At 48.2% G+C, this 23,708-nt stretch overlaps 1 protein-coding gene and 1 long non-coding RNA gene across 4 annotated transcripts in view; one reads left to right on the forward strand and one right to left on the reverse strand.

Moving 5' to 3' along the window:
- Positions 1 to 21,706: 21,706 nt before the first annotated feature.
- Positions 21,707 to 23,708, reverse strand: part of LOC149853710 (uncharacterized) — a 37,580-nt gene continuing 35,578 nt past the window's right edge. For both annotated transcript variants that reach the window (XR_016438909.1, XR_016438908.1), the window contains 2 exons: positions 22,368 to 22,487; positions 21,707 to 21,739 (listed from right to left, as the gene is read on the reverse strand). This is a non-coding gene — a long non-coding RNA (uncharacterized LOC149853710). The remainder of the gene's footprint in view (positions 21,740 to 22,367; positions 22,488 to 23,708) is intronic.
- The window catches only part of SLC26A9 (solute carrier family 26 member 9), a 38,393-nt gene continuing 37,680 nt past the window's right edge, over positions 22,996 to 23,708 (forward strand). The window contains exon 1 of one of the 2 annotated variants that reach the window (XM_090025780.1): positions 22,996 to 23,092. The gene's annotated coding sequence lies outside the window, so the exon portion shown is untranslated. The remainder of the gene's footprint in view (positions 23,093 to 23,708) is intronic. The other variant, XM_090025781.1, reaches the window with a different exon arrangement.

Below are 23,708 nucleotides of genomic sequence, written 5' to 3' on the forward strand. Positions count from 1 at the left end.
AAACAACAGTGGCAGTCACTGCAGCACAGGGCTTTTAGTCTTACCAGTCAGAAGCACTAATTTGAAGTGTGTTTCCCAGGTGGCAGCAGCTTCCCTCAGACTCCAGTGCATGTCCCCCAGGATAGTTTCAGGGCGGGTAACTGTGGGGTCTGCCCTAGGGACTCAGCCCCAGTTGGGGTATGGGGTCCCCTGGCTATGTAGTGCTTGCTATGGGAAGACTCTGCGCTTCTGCACTGATTCTGGGGGCCCCCGTTTCTGCCTCTCCTCTTTCTGCAGTGTGGCTTCTGGTTTATTGGCAATGCATGAGCCTGACTGGATTAGAGCTCACGCTCTTGTCACGGTGAGGGCCCTGCAGGGCTGGTGGGGGAGCAGTTGGATATTGCTAGAGGAAACAGATGGAGCAGATATGGTGCGACACTTGCACTGGGCCTGCCGCTCAGATCCTATGGGGACAGATCAGGGTGGGGGGCCAGGCATGGATAGTCAGTTCATGAATACTCAAGGACACTAAGTAGCAGCTGCCAGGGGTTGGCCTGGTGGTCTATTCCCAATCCCCTGCACTCAGCTACTGAACTGGGGGCTGAGCCAGGGAGACAGTCTGTCCTTTCATAGACAGGGAAGGCAGAGGAGAGAAGAAGCCCCTCAGTAACTTTTTCCATGCCTCTGTCCCAGGACCCCTGGGGAGAGCAATGCCTTTCCAGCAATATCCATTCTGCACGGGCATCATTGCAGCCAACAAGACAGGAGGCTGGGTTTCATGTGGTAGGGCCAGAAGTCATAGCCTCTCCCTTCACTGCAGTGGGCCCCTAGATTTACCATCTGCTCCTGAGACTAGTGCAGCAGCTTAAACTGCTGGCGTGATGCAAGCACGTCACAGCACTTCTGAGTACATCACCCCTATGGTATTAGCCCTGGCATGTTTATCCTGTGGGTATTGAGTGCTGTTAGTGTCAACAGAAATATTGTTTCTAATTATATCCCTGTGCTGGCTGCTTTTAATGTTAGAAGCAGGTGGGAACTTGATCTAGTTTGTGCTGACAGGCTGTAATACGGGCCAAAAGCTGAACAGATCAAATAAACTAAATGGATGAAGTGGCCGCTCCCTGTTCCAGGGAGAACAGCAGCTGACCTGCTCCCAGATCTCGTGAGATACCAACTCCCCATTAGACGTGGCAATCAGAAACAGGCTCAAGCAGCAGAACTTGTTTCTGGCTCCGATCTGGATGGGGCCTTCCTCAGCAGGCAGAATGGGGAAGTGTGTCAGTGTCTGGTTGCTTTCTCCCATGAAAGCTCATCAGTTGCCTTGCAGAGAAGAGCTTCCAACCCCATGCCTCTCTCATCATGGAGCCCACGAGCACTTCCGTGGACAGTGTATGAACATGTGCACGTGCATGTAGGCTTTGTCCAATTAGTAACTGGCCCCGAAAGGAAGGAAGGAGGGAAAGAAGAGCCCGTTATCCCAGAACTGCAGGGTCCCCGCAGTACCTGGCACTGACCAGCATCCATGCTGCATAGGGCTAACTACATCTCTACTAGAAGTAGACAGACCTAGGGCTGGAGGGGGCCTCAAAAAATGATCCTGAGAGCCCCAACCCATGCTTCATGGGCAACCTGATGCCTGTAAGACCCCTCAGTGTTGCCTGTAGCCACAGGAAATTTAACAGGTAAAGGGGAGGCTGACAGGGAGAGTACAGTCTGATGTTGCCTGCAGCTACTGATGTTTCCCACTGAAGGTTGGGGTCAGCTGATTTAGTGCACCCCCCCCACTGAGGCAGGATCAAACACAGCACCCCTCGGCCAGCCACACTCACACTGTTGAAGAGCTTTTCCTAATGCCCAGTCTAAATTTCTGCTGCCAGTTAAGCTGATGACTTGTCCTTCTTCCAGTGAACTGGGAGAACAAGTGATTGTTGTGCCGGAGGGACTGCAGATCCGCCCCAATCTGGCAGGCTCCATGTACCTGGGGAAGGAAGGTTGACGGTACAAAGAGTGGTCCAAGTTCCCCCCAGGACGGAGCTTCATTTAAGTCAGCAGAGTTAAGCCAAATGGGCCTCATGCATGCAGGAATCCTCAGGCTAGAGAAGTACAAGCAACATGATATTAACCCCCAGGCAGGGCAGGTGACAGTAGCTTTTCCAAGCAGAGGCTGGGATGGTGCTTACCTTGCTCTGTGGGCATTTGAAGCAACACTCATCTAATTTTAGACCTGTCAGGATGCCACCTCTGTCTCCTGGTTGTGCTTTGAGTCATCATTAGAAGGACCTCCCTCCATTGGCAAAGCCAGCAAGGCACGTGAACTTCCTGGCAAAGCAAGAGATGGCCATGAGGAAGGGCCTCTGTACTTCCCAAGGATAAGCAGAACAAGTCAGTTGTTCACCTACTCCAACTGGGGATCAAGTCTGTGACCTTGGTGTTATTAGCACCATGGTCTAATGAACTGAGTAGTTCACCTCCGGTCCTAAAGCAGGAGTCACTTCATAAAAAACAGTCCATAAACATAAGGAACTCCATCTCCCAGTCAGTCTTGTTTGCTCTCACTGCTGGCAAAGCTGGTCCAGAGCATCCCTGCTCTGATGCTCAGGGGCCCTGTAACAAGGGGCCTTCCCAGGGCTGGTTTGATGCTGGCCTGCCCACCTGTCTCTGGGCTAACCACCCACCTCGCTCACCTGCTGTGCCTTGATAATATATGATTACAATGTTAGTTAGGCAGGAAGCTGCCCATTTTGAACCTTGATGTTTAGGGGAATTGCTGCAGCTCCATTCCACCCCTACACTGCAGCCCAAGCCTTGCAGATGGCATGTCAGGCAGCTAAACTCAGCTGTACCCTTACCCCCATTAGCTGTGGTCCCCGCTCTGGGAGGGTCAACTCCCCCCTTTGGCCCTGGCCCCATCTCAGGCAAGTCGGGAACCCAAGCCCCTTGCTCTCTGGGCAACCCTCAGTCGGCCCCTGGCCTTTTGATCCCTCTCTGGGTCCTGGCCCCAGCATGGACCAGTCAAGGTCCCTCAGATTAGGACTAAGCTGCTTGCCTGCTTTTACCCTCACAACTCAGCTAGAACACCTGAGCCACAGGGCTCTCTAAGCAGTCACAGGTGTGGGCATTCCCCAGCTAGGACTGTGCAGGGGGCTGGAGGTTATTAGGCACCCCCAACCCACCTTTCACCAGGGAGGTTTGCAGTCCTGGCATTTCACAGGGCTGCTGCACCACCAGCAGCCCCACCAGGTCTCCCTACCCTGGCAGGATGCAGTTTTAGGTCATGCCCAGGACCTGGAGCCTTCTCCATCCCCTAAGCCCCAGCCCACAGACCTCCAAGATGTTCCTCCTGAGTTTATTCCCCAGGGTTTTCTCCAGTTTGATTTTGAGGGGCTGAAACAATAGGGCTCCACACTGTCCTTTGGGAGACCATTTCACTGCCTACCATTTGCCTGCATTTTCTTGCTCCTTAGCCTGGGTTTTCCTTCATTTAATTTCATTACAGCCCTCCCAGTTCCATGTCCTCAGACTGTCCTCCTGGCTGTTCACACTTCAGAGACCTGGAGATGGTTATCACAGCCCTCCTTACTCACAGTGTGGCCAGCAAAGCAGATCATAGGAAGAAGCATTGGACCCTACAGCAGAACAGATGGAGCTGCAGGGCTTCACATTGGGGCTGAGCTGTAGTACTTTTTGTCCAGGAAGGTGACTGTTGTTAATGAGAATATTTGCCCGTAGGAAACTTCTTTCTTTACAAGTACACTATGTGCTTAGTGTGGAGGCTAGGTCCAGTCAGGCTGCAGCAGCTGTGTGATAGTGAAGTGGAAAAGCTCTGTGAAAGGCTTTGCTTCTCAGAGGTTAATGTAATTACATCCTGCTCACTAGGGACCCAAAACAAAACACCCAGGGGTCCTGCTTCTCATTCACAGTACAGTCATTTGACATCATCCCGGCAGGGCAAAGAGCCGGGAGGTGTTTATGTCCACCGTAAGTCTTCTTATGTTGCTAGACCAGTGCAAAGTGGGGTTAATCATTAGTGTAAAGAGCAGGCCTGATTCTCCAGTGCATGGCACTTCATGCCATAGCTTACGCCAGAGACAAGGAGCCTGAAATGCCAAGACAGCACAACAGGAGGGTTTTACGTTCTTTTTGCCCTGGTGTCAATGCCTGGACAAGGTGCAGAGCCATGAAAACCGGGGCTGAACATCCAGGATGAAAGCAGCTTTGTTCAGTACACCGAGACCAATGGGACACAGTGGACATCCCCTCTGTGGTCTAACCCAGCACACAGGTGGGACTTGGATGAACCCTGGAATAGATTCCCTGGGGCCCTGTCACACTCCGGGTCTGCAACGTGTCAGCTTCTGGGGCTACCTCAGGATGGAGCTCATATGCCACTAATCTCCAGCCTGAGGACATGTCACCCAGTTACCTGTTCCGCATGGGACCTGGGACTAGTCCTACTCACAAGAGTGTTGGAAAGACAGCTCCAGCTATCAAGGGTCACCAAGGAGAGCTCCGCTTCTGCCTGGCTGCACATACATTCTTCCCCACCTCCCTTTCCCGCCTGACTTGAATACCGTCCCAGAGGACATTGGGCAACACGGTGCCTGGTGGCAGGGTTTTCATCACCTACCCACATCAGTCTTGTGTTGCAGCCTTGACGGAGGCACTGCAGTGAGAGAGGAACCAAGAGGGCTAAACCTAACTACTCTCATTTTGGAGGAACATCAACGTGCCTTGTATTGTGACAGCATGACAGGATAGCTCCAGACATGGAGCATCCAGGGAAAACATGACCCCAGCACACTATTTGGGAGAACTGGCTTATGCCATGACATCACCATGGGGGTGCAATTTTGCTGAGCCTGACACAGAAGGCTTGGTCCCATGCTCTGGATCTGCCCCTGACTCATGCCCTCACTCATCCCTTGCCCTGGGTAAAGGAATACATGCAGAGCAGAGCCCCGTGTGGCTCTGTGGATGTGCAGCCAAGTGAACCCACACCTTTGGCACACAGTCTCTGGGCACCTGAGGAGCCCATTTGCCCACAGGTCATATGTGAGAGTCAAAGCTTATGCGGAAGTGAATCAGGAAAATACAGCCTGGGGACAACCCCATGAGGTGCACTCAGCAGGAAGAAGTCCAGGCAATGGCTGTTCTCTTTGTGTATGGAAGGCACATCACAGTTAGCCCTTTTGGTGTGCTGACAACGTGCTCAGCAGGGGTACAGATGCTGGAGAGGGAAAGCTCCCAGCCGACTGGAGATTTGACAGCCCACATGGGTTGCAGGGGTAGACATGCTATGTACTAAGAAAGGGAGGGTGTTATCTGAGGGATACAAAGACCATGAGGAGTAAATATTCAGAACAAAGGCCCTGACCCTGAGACCAGCAGAGCTGAGGAACAGCTTCTCCAGCGCACCAAGACAGATGCCCCTTTGCAGGGGGATGCACACGACTGCAGTAAATGAACAATAAGGAACAGCTCTGTGTAGACAGGAGCCCAGGCAAAGCAGCCCTGTCTGCCAGTGCTGTGCCTGCACCTGTCAGGGTTAAACACCCCTCCTGAGGACAAGGCCCCCTGGTCCCTGCAGCCATGAGAAGGCACCACTCTGAAGGGATGCTTGGTCTGTTTGTGCACCTGCCTGGCTTCCAGGACGCCCTGCTCCGAGGCTTGGCTCATTTGGCCCCGCTGATGTCATTCTGCAAGGGAGCTCTCACTGTTAGGAAGCCTGCAAGCAACACCAGGCCCGTGTAGCAAGGCTTCTCTGATACTACCGGGGGCCTGCACTGCCACAGCTCCCAGCTATGCTCACCAGGGATAAACAGCACAGGAATCTGCAGCTCCCAAACCAAAGGCATCCACCACCTGAACTAATTAGGCACCTCCCTTGGCTGTCAGAGGTTGGTGGGGTCTTTCTGCAGGGCCTTTTGGGGTTCCTGCCGAGGCCGGTTGGGAGTCTCAGCTCCAGCTCTCAAGCAGGGCACTTTTGGCCAGCAGAGGGCAACAGTAATATGCAGAAAGCCACCCAGGGACACAGGGATGACACACAGCTGGCCCTCTGGTTTGCAGGGGAGTGAGGAGCCGGGTGCTTTTTGAGACACTGGGTAAGGGTGGCCAGTGAAAGCAGCAGTGTGTGGTCAGGAAGGACGGAGTCTGACTGGGGCTAGGGCAGTCCTGTGGGCCGCTGCTGAGAGTCCCAGAGGTCCAGTCCAAGGATGAAATATGTGGTGTCAGAGGAGTCTGGGTGGTTGCCCTGAACCCTTCTGGGGTGATCTGGAGGGACAGCAGTTGTTTCCAAAAGGACAAGTGTATAGGAAACTAATGCTCTGTGCTGACATGCCCAAGGCATGTCTACAGCAGATCCAGACTCCTACAATGGCTGGTCGTCTGTCGTCTTCCCCCAACCACAGCAAACCCAGGGAAACACTATTCGTCCTCAGAGAGGTGCTAAGGGTCTGCTACTTCTCAGCGAAGTCTGAGGGATGAGCCTTGACAGTTAGGGAGATCTAGGCTTGCACTAAGAAGGACAAAACAAATCTGTGTTTCCTTGTAAGGAATTGCTCTCCTAACAAATTCTGGGCCAAATCCCTAGCTAATGTAAGCCATTGAAGCCAATGGTGCCACACTGGTTCACAACAGCTGGGATTTGGCCCTAACACACTGAACACCAGGATGTGGGTTTTCTGCTAACCTGAGTCGGTGAGTGCCCAGACATCTAAGAATCCCTCCCGCTTTACCAGGTAGGATGTTGGCAGGTCGGGCCACGTGGATACTGAGCTGTGAAGTGGAATATGCTAGACCAGTTATGCCACTGGAACGTGCTAGGAGAAAAAGGGAGAGCTCTGCAATGCTGGGGCTTAGACAGCAGCAGATTCACTGGGACCAACAATCATGGGGAAGCGGTTTGCCAAGTACAGCTCAGGACACCTTCCTTGAAGTCAGGGGAGTTGCATCAGTTTACACACCCTGGAATTTCAGTCCACAAAGCTGTGCCAAAACTATAGAGCCAGCCCATGTCTTCCCCTTTGTTTCATCTGTCAGCGTGAGGTGTGAAATCAAATGTGCTTTTCCAGGGCAGATGTCACATTCTGACTTTCACTGAGCAGGGAGAGCAGAGCCCGGCAGCTCAGTTTCTTTTTCCGCATTTTCATTCACCAGCTCAAGCAATGTTGCAATGTTTGGATTGCCCAAATGGCAAGGGAATCCTGACATTCAGCTAAAAATGTGGATTCATTAAAATGATATAATGTGTGTGTGTGCGTGCGCGTGTGCGCGTGTGAAAAATTCTGTTGCTGGTAAGACTCTCTTTCTTGCCTATATTTTGAGTCTGAACCACATATCAGAATAACTGGTAACAGCCTCTTTAAGCTTCATTCTGAATCCTGAAGTGTGTTTAGCTGAGATGAAGTTTATAGCAAATGCTGATGAGCTCCACGGTAGGGGTATTCTTGGGCTGGTGACCAAACTTTATGATGTATGGCTCCACGTGTTGAGTGCCCCTTGACGAGGTTGAAAGGAAGCTTGATCTCCCTACAAGTTATTTGCATGTGGGTGTGTTTGGTGTCTGTCTGCTTCAGCGCTTTGCTGGTCACTTGCTGGAGCCAGAAGAATATTTGACCCCTACTGCACATCCCATAAATGCATTGTTTGGCTTCAAGGTTTCCTGGGTCAATCTGATACCTTTTAGATCAACTCAGATAGTTGGAAAAAATCTTCTGTTTTCATTTTGGAGGGTTTCTTTCCTCCTTCCTCTGAAGCACTGGGCATTGTCTGCAGCTCATGGTACGTGACTGGAGCACACAGTGGCACTGAGCACTAGTGAGACTTCCTTGTGCATTCAAAGGTAAACCAGTCACAAGACTTGGGGTCAAAAGGAGAATTCCCTTAGGTCGGATTGCTAAGAACTGTGGGTTTTTTTGCCTTCCGCAGCAGCATGGTCCTCTACCTAGGATCACAAGAGTCTATACTTAGCTAAACGCATCCTGCACTGGCAATGACCTGGTCTTCTGCTCTTTCCCTGTGGCATGTTTTGTTATCAGGCACCTTATGGCTGTGGTGTGAGAGAAGGGTCAAAGTAAACAGCTTTGTGGACACTGTGGGATAAATGTTCCCGTCCTATGCTGCTTAATAATCCCTCTGACACTGACAGTGTCAGGTGAGACCAGGACAGTCTCCTACGATACGGGTGTACAGCATGTAGGAAAATGCGAGCCTAATTTAATGTGCAGTCTCTATGAGCTCTTGTGATGATAACTGGGAAAGCTCAGAACCAGATCTGGATTCAGATCAGAATGTGACTTGGACCTATCTTAAGACCATCGCTCTTAGAAAAAAAAAGACTTTAACTCACTGGTACAATCAGTTTCCAATGCATGAGAGTCTTAATTTCCCATTAACAAGCCTCCCCATCAAAGTCCCTCGGAACACTCTAAATATGCATATTGTGTTGAGTTTTATCTCACAGGGAAGCTGGGTGCTCCCTTGCCTTACTGGACTGGTTCAGATTTGACCGGTTCCTGGTCTGTAAATCTGGTTTGTACACCTTGTTTTGCATTGCAATCAGCCTTTTTGAACATTTGACAGATTGTGTCTCTTCTTAATTTTGTGGCTGTAAATATGTCCTCCAAACAATCCCAGGAGGGGTTTAGTATATGCCCATGGGAGAATTCCACTCAGGAGCTCTTTCCCACACTGCTGGCTCCTCAGCTCCACCATCTAGCCAAGTGCCTCACTTATCAGGTTCCAAGAATCCTTCCAGGGAAGGATTGAGGTGACTTTGAGAACAGAGCAAAGAATGGAAACCTTAACGGGTCCTCAGGAGCTTTTGTGTTATTCTAGTTTCCAACTATTCCAAGGATTAAAACTTGATTTGGTTTTAGGGAATACAGCTTTTTAGCCTAGTATCGTTTAAGAAATCAATGGCTATACACGGGACTCAAAACATAGTGGATATCCTAGGACTTACTCTGAACCACTGGAACTTAATTTTCTTATTGTACAGATAAAAATTTAAATAAACCTTATCCGGCAGATTAATCCCAAAATATAAATAACCCCCCTCCAACCCCCGACATTTTTACACACTTGTTCTATTATTTCTGTGCCAGGACTATTATGTTGATCTGCAGCTCAGGCTGAGAGCACATATCAGTAACCCAAGGGTATCAAACATTCCAAGAACGCTGTAACTAATTCTGAAAATAAATATTATAAATCCGGGAAATCAGAGTTTACACTTCCAAGGGATCCATACATGTTTAGTGAAGAACTGGACAAAATCATGGAACTCAAAGAGCCTTAACTCTGCCCTACAGTGTCACTAGGCAGTTGCCTTATAATCATGAGGGGGGGTTTTCGGTTGCTATCTTTTCTTGGATCAACTATATAGCTGGGAGAGATATTAGACAAGCTTTCAGGTGCAATGTGCTTTTCTTCAAGTTTGTACACTTTGCTTTAGGCACCTTGTGCCCAAAAACCTGTCTTGTATCTCCACCAACTATCCAGTTGATCTAATAAAAGATAGGACCAAAAAACCTCTTGCATCTCACATATCTCCTGAACCATCAGAGCTACAACAGCACTCCAGCCCGACTGCACTATAATGATGAGTGAGGCATTGTAGCAATTGTGCTCAGTTAGAAATGATATAAAAGAGTGGCTTATACTTATTCCCCCACCATGGTATATCTGGCACAATACAGGCAGAAAACACACCCTACCAGCTGCTTCCAATGTCACGGGTGCTGCAATTGAAACACAATACACACAGGGACACAATCGGCTCTTTAATTAGGGGTGTTTGATTTTGCAATGTAGGGGCTAAAGAGGATAGGAGTGAATTTTAGGGTGGGGGGTCCTGATGCTTATTTAAATCTCCAAACAAGTGCTCTCACTTCCCCACACATTATCACAACCACTGTTTTTATTATGAATTTGTTGCATGGCCATCCTTTGTTTACTCATGTAACTTCAATCGGGAATCTATTATTCACCCTCAATTGGCCATCATTAAAGTTGGTTGCCTGTGACACTAATGGGAGTTTGTGTCACTTTACTTCAATATCCTCCCTAGTGACTGTCTGAGGACATACAGAATTAGCCCCTCTTTGAAGCACAATGGAGCCCATTACAAAGTCCATATGCTGGCCCTCCATTGTATTGTCCTCCTATTTACAGTAAATATTTATGCTCCCTCTTCAGATCCCAGTATATTGGCTTCTTCCCAATGGCTTTTTTATGATTTTCTAACTGAGCACTCAGTTAGTATGAGGACTGTCACACCTACCAGGCACACTGGACCTGACTCTTCTGTAACAGAAGGGCAATGATCTCAGTGCCTGGAAGGCTAATAGAAAGTGAACAGGCTGCCCATGTACTTTAAATTACATGAGTGGACTGGGTCATTGATTCTAAATAAGAAGATAGAGCTCAGAACAAAGAGAAAATACTTTCTTGGCATTTCTTCCCCTTTACCACACCATGAAATACACCTAAGTTCGTGGTCTTAAAGGAGTGTCAGGGCTTATTATTATTATTACACCCAGAGGCTGAAGACTGGCATCATATAGCCCAGATACTATATACCTGCTCCATGAGGGAATGCTCCCTTCCCCAAATAGTTTATGATATTAGTATATGATGAGAGACAAAGAGTGAATACAACAAAGACAGTAAATGAGAACAAGCATCTCATTACTTCGGTCTGTATTTTGGACCCACAGGGGTGGCTTCGGATTTATTTTAAAAAGTCCTCAAGCCTGTAGTTATATAGGACTTCTGAAAAAAAGGAAGGAAGGAAGAAAGAAGCATACTTAATACACCTAATGCTCTCCTCATACAATTTTATATCAGGATAGCCCTATTTTATAGGAATTGCTCCTGCCTTATGTCATCTTGAATGTGAGCGGACTCAGACCCACTCCGATTCTGTAAAGATGGACACCTGAGATAGGAGAAATAGAGAGATTCCAGAAATACAACCCCTACTTCACATTTCATGCCAAAGAAATTCACAAAAAAGTGTCACCAATATGTTCAAGAACCACTAATGCAAAAAAAGAGCTCCAGCTCAGCGCCGTTCAAATATTTCATTTGGATCATTTCAAACATTTCTTTTTGTTCTCAACCTTTTAGTTTTGTTAGCATTTTGGGGGATAGTAATTAACAAAAATATCTAAACAAAAAGGCAGCTTCGGAAAATGTGAACATTTTTATTTGGTTTGGTTTTTGTTTAATTGGGAGATTCATTGAAACTACTTCCTACAAGAAGTTTTGAACCTAGCAAATCAGCATTTTTCAGCCCATTGGAAAACTTCTGATCAGTGCTAATCTAGAGACCGTGCTCAGGCGCTTCCTCGTGGTGCTAGATCTTAGACAAACAGAGTAAGAGGCTGTTCCTGCCCTGATCTGGCAGACAATTTATAAGCAGGAAAAAAGCGATCAGAAGAATCCCTCGTTAGAGGCTGTTAGCCCAAGTTTAGGAGGTAAAGAGCTGGAAAAAGGCAGAGATGTACAACTAGCAAGAAACTGCACTGATTTGACAGAGTAAAGATACTACTGTGTTTGGAGAACAAAACAACTTTGCAGCCTGGTTACTCCTCTTACCGTGGCACAAAAGCCCCTGGCACATGGGAGGTTCAGAGCCCTTTACAGAGAGGGTAGGATACCAGCATCTACTGCCAGGGTGTAGATGAGTTTTCATGTGCTTGTTAGCCAAGGGGCAAAAGGAGCCTTTCTCCACCCAAACCACAGGGCACAACCCCAAGGAATGTGTGCACACAAAAACTGCAAGCCGGCACGTATTGAGGATTAGGGGTTGTGGCCAGTCCCCCCAGCCAGTTAAGGTATATGCTGAAGTCAGCAGCAAGTGCTAGCTAGCCTCAGGCGCACTTTAGTCCTGCTGAGAGAAGCAGCAGAATGCTCTCTGCAGCTAGCTCACTGGCTGTACCCACCAGTTCCTGCTCTGGGCCACTTGAATCTCCCTGCAGAAGATGCAATGGGCAGTATCTCTGATAGCCCTGACTGAGGCAAAGGGTTGAGCACCACATGTTTGGGTGGGCAAGTCCCTTACCACTCTCCACAGTCCACTTCCACTTGCAAAGCCCCAAGCAGTGTTATTCTAAGGCTGAATCAGGGAATCTTTTCTCTTTGTGCAGGCTACCTTGAAGAAAAACTGCCTGAAACAACCTGACCAAGGCAAAAGAGAAAAACTTTGGGCACTCTCTGAAGCACAAAGAGAAAGTAAAACAAGAAGCAACACTGAAGATGGATTACCTTTGTCTTGGGTGATGTTCACTCCCATGCAAAGTCACTGCAGCATAAAAACAGTGCAGCCTGTCTGTCTTACTGGCCCCTCAAAAGAAGATTGAAATGGTGCTTGAGGCTGTGCTTATGTGGCCTTGGCTATCTTGACCAGCATATCAATGATTGAACTGGACCTTCTGGAAAGAGGCACAAGCTGCTTTAGCTTAAGTTGAAGAGCCAAGACTCCTTAGCTGTGCTATGAGTAACAGACTCTGATGGACCACATGCAGATGGGACCCATCACTCACGCTTTCCAGGGGATAACTCTGGCTCTGTGCACAGGGATGATTTACTCAGGGCACCTTGCCCTACCAGTAATCTCAGAATCTGTACTCTCGTAATGGTGTTTGAACTTCTCTTCTTGGGTTGTGTCTCCAGGCCTGTCCTTTGGCGTTGTGTCATCTGTGAGAGTGGTTTTACCCCAAAGCACATTTTCACCTTGTGTGAGAAAAGGGTTCTGGACGCTATTTGCCCCTATAATTTCAGGCCTGTTTTCATTCAAATAAGCCTTATCTTATCTCAGTATGTTCTAATTTGAACCCTACAAGGAAGGTGGTAGCAATGCTCCGTAAAAGTGACAACATAAAACATCTCCCTGTGCCATATAATGATATAATCCCATAACTGCCCTAAGACCAGAATGTACCAGAGGAATTCACTTCCACAAATGTTACTATAAAAAAACTTTGATGCCAGGTGAACTCTGCTCTAGCTCCCACTAAAATTAAGGACTTGGAACTGCAAGGTAAACTCCCCAGGGTAAACTCTCTTACTGCTGATAGTACCTTAAATGTGGAGACCGCCATATGGCGTTCAGACGTTAGGTCCCCAGTAATTTAGTTACTGCAGGTTATCAATGGAATACGAACAATATTTTTTGCTTGGAGTTCCCCCCCCGCCATGGGGATAGTTGCATTTCAGTGGTGGGCAATTATATGTATGCAGATACCCATGCTCACACATTAGACAGCTCATATACCTGTATCTGTATATGTGGAGGTCAGTTCCAGGTAATAAATAGCAGTGTCATGCTGTAAGTGAATTTCCCATGCCCTTTTGACTAACCCACCTGTCCACTGACCCCCTGCTCCCAGGCTTCTTCTGACATTCCAGCCCTCTGAGTCATTTCAGCTGGCTGCAAAAATGCTTCTATTCTCAAATGTAGTCTTATCTCACCAAAATTAACCCTCGTCTCAGCCTCAAGACATGCAAGATTCACTCCCCAGCTTTTCCATAGATAAAACCATTACAAATGTAAAGCCCCCTTTGCACTCTGCTGGTAGTACTAAGCTGACTGAAAACAGATAGGGAAGTCCCCAATCTTCTATCTTACGTTACACTCAGCAGGGCTCAGAAGGGCTGACCTGCACATAGCTTTTGCACTGTTTCACCGTATCACCTACTAATATAGAGGTGTCAGGCTGGTCGAGTGGGTTTGCATTGCACTGAACTTACTTTGCCTGCAGACTCTTTCTAGGTCTGTTACATATAGTCATAAACTGATGCTGGTGCCATTTACACTGGTGTAACGAGGAGTAAGCTGTTGACTGAAATGGAGTCATCTAAAACTGGTGTATGGAGAAGTTGAATCGCCTTGTCTTTCCTGCGAGACGGGGCTGCATTCTGACTTTTCTGGCCCATATCTGACTTCAGCATAAATTAGGAATGGTGGGAGCTCAGGCCCAGATCCTCAAAAATGTCTATTTCGTCAACAGCTGTGGCCTAAATGCCTTGAGAATCTTGGCCTCATTTCATATGATTCTTATTTCATGCTTTCATCTCCCTCTTTCTCTCCCCCTCACCTTTCAAGTATGTCAAGTGATGCAGTGCTTCATGGCTTGAGACAGAGCTCAGCTACCACTTGAGTTTCTCTTAGCATCTCTTCCCCACATCTGTAGCAAAGCAATGCATGTCCGTTCATTAAAAATGCTAAAACTACCACTGTAAATGATCAGCTGTCTGTTCGTGCTCACTTCGACCAGGGTGTTTTTTCAGACCCAGCTTCTTTGGTTGGAAATGCTCTAATAAAGCATTTTTTCATCAGAAAAGTCACTGAAAGCAAAGTTCCCCATGGGAAAAGGTGAGGTGATTCTTGTGCACATTTTTAGACTCCCATTTATTCTCTGATGGAAAGAGAAAAAGAGAGAGAGGCCTTTCATCGTGGACTAGCCCAAAGCATGAGGAGAGATGTACATGAGTTACAAGGCATTAAGAAGGGAGCACCAGGATCCTGCAGTTCTCATCCCAGCTCCTCTGCTGAGCACTTTTAATATTTCAGTGCTTTTGCATTCTTCAGGGAGACAACTATCACACACCTATTTTATAGATACAGCAGGAGAGATTGTGCAAGGTCATTTGAGCCAGAGCAGAGAACAGGACGCTGATCAGGAACAGAACAAATTCAAGTCTCACCCATTTCACAATGCTCCCCGTTGGAACAATCAGCTCATATTTGGGCTTGTATAACCCCCAGTAATGTAGCATGGCTCCCCGTGTCTCCCTACCGTAGTCTGCTTCTGCCTGTACTGATGGGCAGCGTCCTTTAGGTGAAGTGGGAGTGACTCACGAGTCTAGATCCTGTCCCATACCTCTGCTAGTGGAGATAAATGACACTGCTGAAGTAGATGAGGCTGGGTCTGTGGGACTGAGGCTTACTGTTCACGTGCCATTGATAGGCCAAATGGGAGATACAGTTATGATGGTGCAAAGATCCTGGAGTCATTCTTGAAATGATTTTATATTGTCAAGCTTTGCAGATAGAGCTGAATGCAGATGGTGCATTAACAGCTGTCTTGCTGCTGCATTCTTGTGTTTTATCTCGGATATCTATTCCTTAAAAGACCAAGGTGGGTGGATCCCAGTAATTATAGGGTTATTTGACAGAGATGTGTGGGAGATCTTGTCTGTGTGCTTGGAGAGTGGCAGACCCTGCCTATAAGCCCCTCAAAACTCATAACATGATGGAATAAATATAGCTTTCCAGACAGCAGGGCTCATTCTTTGAGGTGTAAGGCTGGTGCTTAGGAGAGTCTGTATGCCTCAGGACATTGCTAATGTGCTGAAGAAACTTGCACCTGTATATCACCTGTCTGAGCCCAGCCCAGGCCAGCAGGGATAAAAGCTGTTCCCTTCTGATGCATGATGGGTGGGACAGAGGAGATGAGTTGGGGGCACTCTCAGCTCCAGGGTCAGCAATCCCTTTTGCTCTCCTTGGCAGCTTCCAGAGACCAGGAAGTGCCCTTCTTAAGGTCAGGGGAAGTGTTGTCCATGTTGGGGCTGAGTCACGCTGCCCAGGAAACGTGTGCCTGAGAACTGGGGAACCTCACTGGTGTAATCAGACGGTTCCTCTTACAGGAAATGCCAGGGCAAGGCTTTTCCCCAGCACTAAATCCATACCATTAAGTAACTTGTATAAACCATCCCGTTGGAGCTATACAAAACTGGATTGCTCTGAACCTCCTGTGCCTTTCTGCATTCCATCCTCTATTTTGGTGCTGTAAATAATCCTGCTGTCCCCTTCTAGGACATGCTGTTCCTCTTTCCTACCCAAATGAAGTGTTTGGCTCCTGTGCCAACTTGTGTGACTGGCCCATATGGCTCTATAGTGAATAGAAGGGGATCTAAGGATCTTTTTTGGGCTCTGGAAGAGAAGAGAGGCCTGACTGTCTGTTGGCCCACCTCACTGTGTCATCCTCTGCACCTGTGCAAAGTGAGTCGCATCAGGATGGCAGCTCTGTCTTCCCTTTGAGGTGAGGTGGAGGTAGTGAGGATGCCAGCTGGTAAATGGAGCCAGCCATGATGAGTGCTGCAAGAAGAGGCACTTTGCTGCTGTTTTTCATCTGAAGATACGCAGAGAAGGAGAACGGGAAGAACAGTCAGGAAGCCTTAGCTTAAGTAAAAGGAAAAGAAAGGGCCATCCCTGAAACAATGGGTCTTCTAGGGAGAGCTGAGCCCTGCAGCCACCGTCCTAGGAAATCTCACATAATATAAGCCCTAACAAGCCAGTCATTCTATGTGAGACAGACTCAAATTATGTACCAGATCCGGTGGGCAGCTGCCAAAGGAAGCTTATGCAGGAAGGGCAGAGGACACAGTCCTAGCCACTCGCGCCTCTCTTCACTAGAAAACTAACCACAAGTGTTGAGACTATATGCAGGTGCCCAAGGCTGAACATTGTTACCTTTCAACTGTAGACCACGGCAAAATGGGCAGATCCTCAGCAGGGAGAAGTCAGGATTCTTCCCCTGGAGTTAGCAGAGCAGTGATTTCTATGCTGGCTGCGGATCTGGCTCACCCCTGTCTCCTGTGTAGTTCCTTCTCTCTCTCTTGCTCTGTAAAGGTGGCCCATGGAATATGTATGGGGTGGAAAATTCACCTACCCAGGTGGAGGTAGAGCTATGAATACAACCAGGACTCATATTACTAATGTCCAGGGTGTGGGGCCTTGGGTGAAATATTTTTCTAAACATGCTGCCTTTTCTTTAGACTTACAAATGGTAATGTTGAACCATCAAAATGCCTATGCATGTTTATGTGTGCTGGCACTTAGGTCACAGAGCTTCTACTGCCTGAATGAGATAATAGGAGATGCTTTTAGAGGGAGCAGCCCTGCTAAGTCTACTCAGTAAGAGAAATGCCATTGAAAAGAACTTGCTCTCCTGGTCTCGGGCCAAGCGGTACATTCCTGGACTGAAAGGAAACTACCACAAACAGAAACAGGCATCCCCCTTCCACACGATTTTGGGTGGCTCGGGAGATCTGGTGGGTAGCTGCTACAGGAAACTAATTTGTCTCTTAGTCATGACCTCTTACCAGCACTGCTGGCAAACTGTGTGTGCATGACCTGGCATGTTCACACCCAGCTTACACTAGCACTGATGACAAGTGCGGAAATGTCCTGAGCTGTGGGTGAAACAAGAAGGGGACAAAAAGATGAAACTGTCTGAGAGCTATTATTGCTGCTGTTGTTATTACATGGGGATCCTGCTCACAGATCAGAACAGCATGATACAAGGGTTGTCTGCCCAAACACAGCGCCAGAGGATGGGCCCTGCTCTGAGAGCTTACAGGCAAAGTACATGGTGGAAGGAGAGAAACAGAAAATAACCAGATGAAAGAAAGGACAAGTGAAAAAGAAGAAATGGAGAGAGAAGGAAAAGACCCTTTTCTTTTCCTTCAGCTTTGCTCCTCTAAATCCCCAGTCACAGCAAAAGGGGAACAGGACTGATCTGAGCAGACCCTTTGGGAGAGAAGAGGCAAATGTTTACACCAGCTGTGGCACAGTTTGGCCCAGACGTCACAACATCCTAGTGCTTTTTTGTGTTAGTTTAAACACAGGCAGCATCATTTAATTATGAATTGTGGATAAACTCAGTGACATTTGGGATAACAGTCCCTGAGGCCCAGGGAAGTAGGGCACCTAAATGCCCAGAGCACGTGGGCCTTTGAATTCCAGAGGCAAGTTTAAAAAAGTGAGTGAACAGTATAAGAGCTGCACTCGCTCACCCAGGACAAGAGGTCCTGAGCTTCTCAATGGCTCCAGTCCCAAAGTCCTCCAGCAAGTTACAGGGGGAACATGGACCAGAAGCATCCTCAGGGCAAACTGGCTTAGGTTCATTGTTGATTCTGCTCACGACACAGACTAGAACTGAGTCTCAGCAGGGACCTAGGATTGGGCCTGTCTCCATGAAGGGTTCAGAAACCATATTTTGGGCTGCACCGTTTACAATCGCAACTCCTGATCTTCAGGGTGTCCCACGTTCCACTTCCATGGTGCGACTCACACGTGGAACTGAGAGTCCTGAGCTCTGGCCTGTCTGTAATTCAGATCCACAGTCATCAGGGACCGGTACATCTCAACTCTGCATAAAACCCAAAATAGACTGCTGCAAGCAGAACTGAAGCTGGAAAACAAAGAAGGAGCTGGGCTCCCCAGGGGCTGAAGGGCACCTGCCATAATCACCAGCTCCAGATGAATAGCTCTGCTATGCCCTCCATGCACTCTTCTAACTTCCATCCCAACACAGCAGCTCTGGTTCCCTCCCAGTGAATCACAGTTCTGAGCTCCAGGGCACCTTTTCCCATGGTTTATAGCAATAAATTAGCACTGAATTATTACCCCATTGAGTGCAATCTGCTAATATTAGTCACTTGTAAATAAGCCTACATTGCCCCACGCTTGGGACTGTTATCATCATAAAAGATAAACAGCTGAGCAGCGTGTACACTCAGGGCCCCAGTGGCCAAGTCCCCTGACCACCCCATTTCCTCTTTCCCTTCTCTGCAATATAATAACCACAATACCCTATTGCTCTGTGCAGAGCACCCCCAAACCCCTCACCCACAGATTTTATACACCCAGTCATGCACAATCCATGCCAGCTAACACAGGACAGGGAAGCATCAGGTAGTGGTTTCACAGCACAGAAATTTAAGACAGGAAGTGAAGAAGAATGCTACATCCTGATAATGCGATGGGGGAAATTTAAAATAGAAATGTGGTTATTTGAGCCAGAAGGGCGGTCGGGCACCTGTCAGGTGAAACTTTTTCCTTTCTTGCCTGTCCTGCTGGCAAACTGCAGGCTCTTCTGGCTTGTTTGCGCCCAGCCTGTCTCCACATTTGTCAGCATTTCATCTGCCCTTGCGAGAAATCCTGCCGCAGGCATGAGGTAGAACTAGATGACCTTTAGCAGCCTGTCCTACTTTCCTACAAATGGGGCCTGACCCATTAGGATGCTGAGTCTTCTTAATGGTGCTCAGGGTTGTTGGTTGTAGTTGTGTTGGTCTAAGGACAGAGGCAGGCAAGGCTCTTTGGGTAGATGCGATATCTTTTATTAGACCAACTAAATAGCTGGAAAAAATGTTCTTTGCAAGCTTTCGGGCACAAATGCCCTTCTTTAGGCAGAAGGACATTTGTGCCCGAAAGCTTACAAAGAACATTTTCTCCAGCTATTTAGTTGGTCTAATAAAAGATATCGCATCTACCCAAAGAGCCTTGCCTGCCTAATGGTGCTCAGCAAATTTCAGCTGGCTACCACCAGGACTTGCGTGGGATGTCTCAGGAAAGAGAGACTGTGCTGTGCTGCAGACTCGCTTGAACTATTCTGACTTTGCCTCTGAATGTAACTGAGTTTTAAAGCTCTCAGCATTGCATGTCAGAATTCAGCAAACATTCCCCTGGGCCTGGCATCCACTTCCTGGTGCTCCTGCTGGGTCCAGCTCACATGGCCTGACACAAAAGGCACTGAATGCAAAGGCAAAGAAATAGCCAAAGATGCCTGTGTGAGAATCAAATACATTTCAGCCACTGCTGCAGCCATGACTGCCACCTCCAAGTGCAGCAATGAGCCAGCACCGGCTATCAGGTTTTACTTTTTGGGTATGTTGCAAGCCATCTGAATTTTCTGCCATGTCTAAACAAAATGCAGACTGCTCTCTGAGCCAGGTGTCTGGCTGGCCCCAAGCGTGATACCTGTGCGATTAATCTCTGGCATGCAGGTTGCTGCAACATGCTCTGTTCTGTACTGTGACTGTAACAGTAGGCATACAGGGCCAGAAGCACTTTGACTATTACAAACTGTGAATGCTATGGCTAAAAAGAGGATGGTCATGATTAGAGCTGGGGAATCAGCACCCGTGGGTCCTCATTCCTAGCTCTGCCATTGACCTTGGACAAGTCACTGAATCATAAAAAAGTAGGAAGGAATCTCTAGCAAATCCTTGTCTAACCTATTACTAAAACTAAACGGGCAACGCTGCCACACAACCCCAAAGCATAAAGCCTTAGCATCATTTCCCTACTCAGTGCCTCTGGCCAGATGCATACTACAACCGTTTGCTGGCAGAATTATGTTGGCTGGGAGCATGAAAAAAATGCACCACAAGTGACATGGGGCGTGGACAGATGAAATAAATATACTGAATGACAAGGGAGCAGGGACTGACTATGTTTCAGTGTTCTCTCTATCACATGGCAAGCGGTAGCTAAAACGCAGGAATTAGCTGGTGTTTCCTTTAAGGGTAAGCTGCCCTGGCTGACTGTGGGATAGCAGACACACAAGGGAGATTGACCATGGATCAGATGATGCACAGGAAGTTCCCCCTCACTTTTTCTGTGCTATAAATGTTTCCTCTGATTGTACATATAAATATTTCCTCTGTCTGTAAACTGGCCCATTTGGATGTACTGGCATTGGCAGAATCCCTTGTAGTCTATGTTGTTTGGGGGACATGGTTTAGTTGCGCAAGCAAAACCCCTGCAGTATGGACTTACCCTTTACCCTCCCCTACCCCTTGCCTGTTCAGACAGCAAGCTGTTGGTGCAGGGACTGTCTCTCACTATGGGCATGTGCAGAGCCATCACAGTGGGTGCCCCAGCTCAACAGGAGCCTTTAGGAGCTGGAGTCATGCAAATTATCATCTACTGGCTTTCACGGGACATATCTCCAACCAGGCACAGGAAGGGTTTCAGGGGCCAGCCCCAACCCAAAAGCAAATATCTTGCTCCATTGTACCTGGAACAGTTTTGGCCATCAGCGAGGCCAAGTCCTCCTACCGCATCCAGGGGTTCCTGTTTCCGAGGGCTCTTTTATGTGCTCCAATACCAGGCTGCCCTTTTAAAAGAAAGTGATATGGGTAATTAATGATATTTACAGAAGAACAATCGGGCAATTATTGCCTCTGTCTCCCACAAGGCAATGGATCAACCCCCTATCAGCTGCACTGGCAGGACGCTGCTTTCACTCACTTTGGACACAGCAATTAGCTTCCTTCGTTAATAACGTTCTAAGAGTGGAAAATCACAGGTGCCCAGTGGGCCCCGGGTTCAGAGTAAACAAGGTGTCAGAGTTTTTTTCCCTAGGGAAACTCAGGCCCAGTTAGAGATCTCTGCCCTCTCTGTTCCTCCCCTTCTTTTACCCTTCCTTCTTTCTCTGGGCCATCCCTTCTTCCCTTTCTCATCCCCTGTTCTATCCATCTCCTCTTTAAACAGTCCTTGGCTCCCAGCAGTGGAAAAAAGGAGTCTCAGTCTCACAAGCAGGCAGTCCATCTCTGAACAACCAGGACAGCTTCCTCCCTCTCTGCCCAAGGGTCCAGGACCTTCCTGCCAATGGATGTGGCCCAGCTCAGAGGACCAGGCTATTGATTTGTCCCAGGGTCATTCCTCTCAAAGTCTCTCAAGGGCTCATCTCCCCCAGAATGAGCTTTGAGGACATTAACAGGAGGAAACCCTTCCCTGGAGCCTGCCCCTGTCGAGTGCCAACAAACCACAGTCCTTAGGCGCGTGTGACAATGCCCCAGCCAGGGGCTCTCTGTCTTAACGCTATTCAGCTGCTTCCCTTGGCTTCTCACCCCTGCCCCTCTCACCCCATTTGCTTGCTTTGCTCACCTCCTGCAGCCTGTCTGACAGTCAGACTGTAGGTTTCCTGGGGTACAGGCTCTCTGGCCCCCACTGCAGGCCCTGAAACATCAGAAGGCCAGAAAATGAAGAGCTAGGATAACACAAAATAAAAATTCTGAAGACCAGCAAATGTAGAAATTCTGAGGTGCTGCCAAAATGCACATAAATAGTAAGGCCCCTTCATCCATCTCTTCATCATCACTCCATCATGAGAGACCAAAGGGGCTGGAGGTAGGGGACTTGTAGCCATGCTTCTGCTCTGGGAGAAGAGAAGCCCACGAACATGGATGGGATTTCCTGATGGGGCTGCCTCGGATAGCAGGGGGCTGGGTGCTGTTCTTGCCCCAACCAGAGTCCTTCCTACCAGCCTCCACTCTTTTTGGACCCTCTGAGAGGCTGGTCCTCTCCAGCAGAGGAGGGCCAGCACCTCGCAGGACTGGACTCCAAAACATGGAACGCACTGAACCCCTGCAATGGTCCATTCAAGTTGCTCTCCTGACTCCATCCGTACCCGATGCTGAATGAGTTTGAGGAACTTGTAAAACGCCCCCTAGTACAGTAATGTGCAATGCTGAACCAGAGGAGCGGGGCTCAGATTCCTTCCTGACCCCCTGTGGTGATCAAGCCCCAAGTCATGAGGGTTAAAGTGTCCATCAGTTTTACCTTCACTGTTGTGATTCTTACTTACCAGTGTGTCTCAATCTCTTCCTTAAGCGCAGGCACATCAGCATGGGCAATCTAGCTGCTCTCTGAGTGACAGACAGCCATGGCTTCTGCTGCCTTTTCCACCCTTCTCATCTCTTTGAACCTGGAAATAAGAAAGAAACTGCTTTCCTCTGCCAATCCCATCTTCAAAGCCCAACCTCTGGGAGTCCAGGAATTGGCACAATGCACTCCATTGTCCTTTTCTGCGGCTGAGAGTCAGCCTGAACACAAAGACAGGCTGGAGACACCGGCCAGTGCGCCAGGAAACTGTAGCCCAGGTCAACAAAAGCATCTTCTCCCTCAATGAAGGTCCAAACAGTGGGGGACCCTGGATGACACTGAATATGACCTATTGTCTTGGAGGGCCTGGGTGTATCAAGGGAATTGTAAATGGGATCAAACAGCCTAATTCTGGAAGGGGGGTGTAGAGGGGGACAAAAAAGAGAGCTGTCCCTCTTCAGATCTTTCCTTATCTCCACCTGCTATCTCCTGAGCTTAGCTTGGGTGTACTTACTTCCCAACAAGCCAATCAGACGCCAAGCACAGCCCTCAGTCCCCTTGACTGAGGTGATTTATAAATGACTCACTGGCTTATTTGAGCACAGTCTCTGCACACCTCCTCAGAAGCAACTCTCTGCATTGGGTTTCTTGACACATTTGCAGCTCACCTAGCAGAATCAGCCCTTTCTTCTCTCCAGCAAGGTGAAGGTAAACCCTGCTTCCAACAATCGGGCTCTTTGTTCGGTGGGCGTGGGGGATTTGCACTCTGGTTGCACAGCCCCTGGGTGTGAGTTTCAGGAGCTGGAGAACTGGTGTGGGGCTTTTTTAATTTTTTTGTTGTTGTTGTTGTTGCTGTTTTTTATTTTTTCGCAGAGGGGATTTACAAGAGCAGATTTGCTGAGGAATTAGCCACAACAATGATCAAGGGGCTTGATTTATGGGGAAAGGTTGCAGAAGCCAAATAATGGGAATTCATTATTATTGGAATAAAGCCTGCTGTTCTTACTCAGGCACATTCCCACTGAGATCAGGGGGTGTTGGCCTGGGAAGGGAAAGTTAAGAGCCATGACAGACCCATTGGTCCTGGTCCGACATGATCATCCAGGCTTCCCCTTGCATAGGGGGCTTTGAGGACAGGTCCCCGCACCAAGGAGTTTACCACATAAATCAGAGGTATGGAGGCTGCATAGTATGGCTAAGTGATGTGTGAAAGGAGCATATCTATATATTTGTGCATGTGTATGCGGGGCATATAAAAACATAGTCCCGTCTAACTCATCAAAGAGAGGCAGGAATTCTTTAGGATGAAACCCACAGGGGTTTG

Source organism: Crocodylus siamensis, chromosome 13 (assembly GCF_052110815.1).
Source record: "Crocodylus siamensis isolate JL-2025a chromosome 13, ASM5211081v1, whole genome shotgun sequence".
Taxonomy (NCBI): domain Eukaryota; kingdom Metazoa; phylum Chordata; order Crocodylia; family Crocodylidae; genus Crocodylus; species Crocodylus siamensis.